Source organism: Dysidea avara, chromosome 2 (assembly GCF_963678975.1).
Source record: "Dysidea avara chromosome 2, odDysAvar1.4, whole genome shotgun sequence".
In the NCBI taxonomy this organism is placed as follows: domain Eukaryota; kingdom Metazoa; phylum Porifera; class Demospongiae; order Dictyoceratida; family Dysideidae; genus Dysidea; species Dysidea avara.
This window is the reverse complement of record NC_089273.1, coordinates 29683583-29691116: the sequence shown is the minus strand read 5'-3', so window position 1 is coordinate 29691116 and position 7534 is coordinate 29683583. Positions and strand designations below refer to the sequence as shown.

Sequence of the window (7534 nt, the reverse complement as noted above, 5' to 3'; positions counted from 1 at the left end):
TTGGTTGTGATGGTTGTTGCTGAGGATGATTAAACGTAGGCCTATAACTGACTTTGACGTGACCACTTCTATTCCATGATCCAAGCATGCAGCTGTGCCAGACTGTTAGTATTATCATTGAATATATGTATAGTGTAGCAAATATAATATCTCATCTTCCACCAGGGGGTATTTTTCATCAATAATCAATAATTATACATATGTGTGCACGCAGTTCAGAAATTCATGTTAAACATAAAGTGTATAATCATATCCCAAAGTCAGCAATCTTTTTTAAACAGTAGTCCATAACAACAGTTGCTTATAGTTAATAAAATAAAATATTTAACCTGCTTTTATGCTGTTTGCGGTTGCTTAGCAACCACTGTCATACAGTCTCAGTAGGAGCCATAATATTATTTTGCTGGACAAAGGATTATCATGTAACCTGGAATCCAACATTGTACAATATCTAGTATTATTCAATGAATTACAGTTAAAATAAAGCACAAAACATTCACTAACTTTTGAAATTACAGCTCTTGTATGCTTTGGTTGCTTAAACGTTAATTTCTGTGATTGTGTTTAACACTGCTATTATTCTTTCGTTGGATTACAAAGATAAAAACAATGCATTTCCATATCTAGGGAATTAAATATTATAGAGTACAGCGGTATCAGATTACAGAGGTTGTTTAAAGTGTTAGTAAATGATAATCTGGTAGAGGATCTGGCCATGACTGTAATCATTTTGGTACATAACAAGAGTTACCTAGTAACATTCACTAGGCATACTATGGCACTACTAATTGTCAAGTCGGACTTGACTACTTGGGTGCATTGACTAATGCTATTAGAATATTTCAGCCAATCAAATGTGTAATATTATATCAAAATAAAATGTTTGTAGCTAACAATTAGCTATACCATATATGTGTTGGTATTAGAGATTTTGTACAGGACATATACCTTTATTTGAAGCAGGGCTGTGTGATTGTATTGCATGTTATGCCAGTTGTCAATTGCAATACTAATAATATGTAATAATCACAAAAATTTGAAAATAGTAGATTCTCCTTATTCAATCACCCGGCAGTGGTGATTCTAGACCTGACCTACAGGGGGACCAAGTATGGAACAGCGTGACTATTGTTGTATGGCTGTAATATAAGGTAGAATTTTTGGGGGTCTGGGATGCAACCCCCAAAAGGTACAGAATTTTTTTCAGTTTAATGGTTTATGCTAAAAACATGAAAATGCCAATACTTTTCTAAACTTATTTTTCAGCAGGGGGAGCCATGGCCCTCACTGTCCCCCCTGACAGCCTATGGCTATCACCCTATAGAACCAACCTGTAACGTAAGTAATGCTAGCCTCATGTCATAAAATAAAGACTAGTGACCATTAAACCTTTCTACATAAATGAAAGTATTCAGCTCAGAATATATATGTATACACTCAGAATACAAATCAATCATGACATCATGATTACTGGACAGTAATCACTTGCATTTGTAGTTACAATCATGAAGCCTTAACATTTACCATTGCAGGTCATAGAAATCAAATTTTCCTGTGTACAGTGTAGCTATAGCTAGTACCCAATTAGTATTATACTGTTCTTTGTAGAAGCACCCCCTGCAAACACGTTTAATTGCATACAGAAGCTGAAAGAAGATGAGAAGGACTAAGAAATTTTTGATGTACTCATACAAATATAATATTGCTTAAAATAGAATAATGTTGATACACATGTATGTGATTTAATGGAGGCCTAGACTCAGGGGTACCAAGTTAAGCCCTATATACAGCGAGACCTAAAACAAACATTCACAAACAATACAAAAATTTAGTCCAATAGATTGACAACGTCTACAGTCTAGCATTAAAATATGAATAGGGGATTGTATCTTTAGCCACTTGTTGAAAGATAAAATTAAGCAGACAGACCTTTTTGGTAGATTTTTAACTTTGATATTGTTGCTATCATAAAATGGCCTAAAACATCCAAGTCACAGATTCAGTGAATAGCATAGTAGCTATGTTGGAGGTTTTACAACAGAGGACCTCAATAATCTTGTTTCCTATGACTGACAGCTTTAAAATCATGCTTAGCATTAGTAAACACTGAGAGCTCTAAATATATATATATATATATTTGTGATGGAATCAGAGGAAACCAAAACCTAGTCATGTCTGCTTAACGATGATGAGAGATTAGATAGAAAGGTATACTTGCATGGTGGACTAACACTAGAGGGTAGCCAGAAAACTCAACATAAAGCTTATAACAATAATGAGGTTAAAGCTTTCTGAATATTGTGAACGAACACCTGCAAAACTGAATCATCAACAACCTTTTCTACTGAGGACAAGCCTGTCCCTGAAGTCAATTATATCCAGGAATTTATTCTACAGTAACACTGTCAGCGATTAAGCCTGGAATTCCAATAACCTACATAAAATGACTGCAGATTGTTGTGTGCAGCCTTAGCAAAAGTGACAGAGGGATTCTTAGATAGCAACAGATAGTACAGCATCACAAACAGCCTCAGACATCTTGAGAATCAAGGGCAAAAAGGAATGACACAATTCAACAATCAATGTCTGCAGAAAAATGTGAAAATTTCATTTTATATTGCTTTACAGCACAAGTACTAAATGTCTATAGGCCTCCTGGTCCTACAGCCTGTGTAAATATGTTATATATACATATATATATATATATATATATATATTAAGTATGTTTGAAAAGGTGCAGAAAGGAGTAAAATATCCATGACTGGACCTGGGCAACCTCAAACCTGCAGCCATCTGATTTTTGCTTGAATGCTTACAGGAGTCTACCAGGCTGCAGCTGTCAGGATGTTTTCTCTCCTGTTGTATCTACATATATTCATAGGAACTCTATAGAGTGACTTTGTTCTCAAAGTACCTCTTGTGGTACCAAATTAAATTTCAGCACTTGTGCTGTAAAGCCTTAATAAATAAACTAAGGGGTTCCACATGGGGTACTTTGAGATATAACAAGTCACTCTCTATAGAGTTGCTTGGATACATATATATATATATAGATACATGAAATAGACAAGGAGAAAACATCCTTACCACCTGGCAGACTCCTGTAAGCGTTCAAGAGTTAATCAGATGGCTGCAAGTTGGAGGCTGCCTAGGTCCTGTCATGGATTTTTTCTCCTTTCTCCACCTTTTCAAACACACTTTCTGTAACAACTTCAAACAGGCTGTAGGACCAGGTGTCCTACAAACCCTTCAGCACTTGCAATTGTGCTGTAAAGCCTTAATATAATAATAAATAAATTTAATGGACATTATTTTATTTATAATTGCTTTAATTTACAGCAGAAGTGCTGAAGGTCTGTAGGACCCCCCTGTGTAAATGTTGTGTGGACTACGTATTTAAAATAAGGTAGAAAAGGAAGCTGATCATGATCAAATACACTAAGATGATACTTCAATTGAACAGTCAATTACTGCAAAAATGTAACATAATGATCAGTGTGTGACAAGGTTGAAATTTCACATAATTGTTTGCATTGATCTATATGGATCGATTATGCTTTAACAGTGCTTCTGTCTTGTGGCTGCATATTGTGTGTGAAATGCCATCTGGAGTTATTTGATCAATCTCAAGCCATACCACCCTAATCTCTGTCACACCAAAAAACCTTCAATATATGTATACACTACAACTGCAATCATTCTTGTTAAACGTTTTCCAGTTATGGTGTTTTCTTGCTTGTTTAGGACCTAATGTGTCGTACAGGCACTTTTAAACAACGCATACTATATACGTGCAAGGACTTGTTTTTATAAACATCCATGTGAATGGTTACAGCACATGCAGGCCTATACTGATGAGTCTCATGCATGCATGCAATTGCTTTTCAAATTAAAAAAAAATACACCCTGTTTGAAGTCTGTAGCTTAAGCAGATTGTCAGTGTGTTATAGTTTCAGCCAAACATTAGCCAATGCAATCACTCATGCCCTTATCTATGTATATAGTCTTACATGAGAGGATGTAACAATACATACCATGTATGTATGCAATTTTAAGGAATATTTGATGTGTAAAGCATTGCAATAATATTAACTATTTTTATATCCCAATGAAGTCATGATTCAAACATAACAGTATGATAGTTATTGTCCAGTGACATGATCAGACCAAGTAAATTTACTGTTAATAGTATTAATTTTGATGGATGACATAATTATGTTTAATTTAGTGACCGTTTTAACTGTACTGTACACTTCTATCAAATGATCAGTGAGCATACAATGACAACAGCAGAGTAGCTAGCAGCAGAAAGATTCTTGTGATAGCAGTAGCCATACAAGCTTGGGCTAGTGACATGATCCACTGAAACACAGTAACAACTACATTAGCCACCTGAATTGGCTGCATGGTAGTATAGCTTGATTTAAAACCACACAAAGTATCCTAGCTTTATGTTTACAAATTTATATAAAACTGAACCTATATCACTGGACAAAGAATAGAAAAAGAAAACTGTAGTACAACTGAAGCTGGAGCATGACCCCTTAAAAGGATGACTATATAGAAATGAGAAGGAACAATTGCAAGAACCTATGATTCACAAGATGGCATGCAGAGTAGCTACTGTGATTAAAAAAAGGAAAAAAGACAAGTAAATACACTGTCACATGCGAGAATGTTTACACATGCAGATGACTTGCATATAAATCTACTAGACTTACCATATATAGATACAGTACATGCATCCTTGACATGTATGGGCAGTATGTCACGTAGCAAGTGTGCTGGACACTGTATAGTAGAGGTGTACCGATAATCGGATCGGCTACAATATCGGCCACCGATATGGCATTTTTTACCAATATCCGTATCGGTACAGAACAGCAGGAGGACCGATATCACTACCGATATTTATACAGTAGCAATGGTTTGTACATAAACGAATTGTGCATTGGTTTTCTACGTTATTCATGTGGCTCATTAGTGCCAGTGGCTTATTGTTCACTCTGCAACAAGCGCTACGCTACGAGAAGCCATATAAATGCACGCGATTCTTAGTGTTCAGTCTTTACAAATGAAGCAGTTATAGAGTACCTTTGTAATAAAAGAAGGGTCACAGGATAACCAAGGAAACTTACTGTATCAGCTTCCTCACAAGCCATTAGAATGCGGAGTAATGCAGAAATATCCGTTTTAGGCTTCATGGGAGTATACATAAAAATATTTGTGGGTGCCTAATTGTCTGGATTGCACAACAGAAACTCAAGCTGTATACCACCACAGGTACAGTATAGCAATGAATACATGCACATGTTGTACATAGGGTAGGTAATTGTACATTTTCGTGTACTTAAAATATTAATTCAAATATCGGATCGACTATCGGTTATCGGCTTCTTTGGTTGCATCAATATCGGATATCGGTACATGCCAAAAACCCATATCGGTACACCTCTACTGTATAGTGTACAAAATGCTCTTAAAAAGCAATCACCACAGGTTACTCCAGTTGCTTGTTACATGCCAGATGTTAGCTATGCCACATTCATGGGACCAAATTTAACAGCCCTCACCAAAATTATGTTGATCAAAATAAATTGTGCAACTTTTCAATTCATTAGACTGCCCTCACAAATATTCATTGCCCTATCAAAAATTAATCAGTGCGCAGTTTTAATTTATTTATACTGCCCTCATAAATATTCCACCACTTCTATCAAAAAAATAATTGAGCAACTCATTATAATTTCAGCACCCAGCTTCACCCACATCACCTTCACTAAAAATTACACCGTATACCATAAAAATATACTGTATATTTTGACACAAATACTATACCATAGTGAAGCTGCACAATGCTCCCGTAACAATTCAATTACACAGAGTTTATATAAACCACTAATGGTCTACTAGCCTCATCCAATTAACCTCTGGATGACTGGCTGTATAGCACCTACCCTATTGCTCTTGGATCCCCGGCGTTACCACTGGACCCATGAATTTAGTTATTGTTGATATTTTATTTAATGCCTTTTTGTTTGAAAAAATACTGTACTTGTGTGCACTAACCACTAGTTCCAAGAGTTACCATGCTTCTTACATTGTTTCTGTAGTTCTTGAAGTTTCCTACAAAGTAAGATGACATACCAACTTTCACCAATCACTACAGTTTACCACACTTGCTAGTAATTCCAAGATGTTTTCCCGAAATGTTGTGAGGGAGGTCCGTATGGAACTGTAATTCACACTGACTAGGAAAATTGGCAGGAATATTCCTACAAACAAGAGTATATACAAGTAAAGAAGCACAATAACAAAAAGCATGCAGTGCACGTACTATAAATCTTTTAGCTTACTTGGCTAGCTAGTGGCATATCAAGGAGATGCATCCCAGGAAAAAACAAAACTCTAAGTTTTTTGATTTGTCTGGTACACACAGGCCATGATGTTTATCTTGTGCACACAGAGTTGTCAATGCTTCTAAACGGGGGCATTAACATCTAATACAAGAACAATGTACAGTACAGTGAAAATACCTGTTTAATATCTTCTTTTCAAACCATTGTAAACTTCCACATTGTTATTATGAAAGGTGACCTTCAGAAAATTCAGCAGAAATTAGAATCTGTGTTGTGCTGCAGAATCATCAATATCTGTATCCAAGCAGTCCCTTAGAGTGCTGAACATGGCACAAAAATGATATTTGTGAAGAATGAGAGTCTAATTCAAATTATCAACCAAAAAAAAAAATTCCTTGATATGCCTAGAGTTTAACTTAACTACACCGTACACTGGCCAGTGCCCAAGAAGTTTAGCCAAAAGCTACACACTTTTCAGCAGCTTGACTTTAAACATAAATTATGTAAGTGCTGTCACCAAATATATACGTACATGCAGGTAAAGATCAAATTCACTCACAACCCATTAACAATAATATTGCATGACCACTAACCTGAAGATTTACAAGTTCTCTCTTGTAGTTCATTGTGGCTACTGATCTTGTTTTATCAAACTACTAGATCCCTAGAAATCATCAATTTAAAGTAGATCTTAGCACATAACCGATATGTACCTCAGGCATACTGGATGACAGCCAGCTAGACTCCAATGTTACCTAACCTATGTACTCCTTTATTGGTCTGCTTTCGATCTCTTGCAGATTCCAAATGTTTGATAGAGTCCAAAGGACACGTCAGCCCTAACAGCACCACTGTTTTAGTTGATTTTTTGTGAATCACTATATCAGAACGATAAGGAGTTAGCTATGTGATAAGTGATGGAGGGATGGTTGCCTGTGGAGACACACTACAAGATTTGAACTGCAGTGGTCAATGCGTTCCTCTATAGTCTGCGCTCCTTCATTATGCCACCCAGTAGGTCTAACGGCCCTCCAAGTGTAGTCAGCATTCAGTCTCTGGCTGCTTCTTTGTTCTTCACACTCACTTCCATAGACTGCAGTAAATTAACATGTACAAAAACCAATAGCGCAATGATGCGCTAATTACGTGGCTAAGCAATGTTGCTAATGGGTTTA

General features: G+C 36.2%; 1 long non-coding RNA gene across 1 annotated transcript; it reads right to left on the bottom strand.

Moving 5' to 3' along the window:
- Positions 1-6379: 6379 nt before the first annotated feature.
- Positions 6380-7256, bottom strand: LOC136247043 (uncharacterized). Its single transcript, XR_010697036.1, has 3 exons — positions 7073-7256; positions 6953-7023; positions 6380-6679 (listed from the first exon to the last, which is right to left on the bottom strand). It is a non-coding gene; the product is annotated as an uncharacterized lncRNA (long non-coding RNA).
- Between the last annotated feature and the right edge of the window lie 278 nt (positions 7257-7534).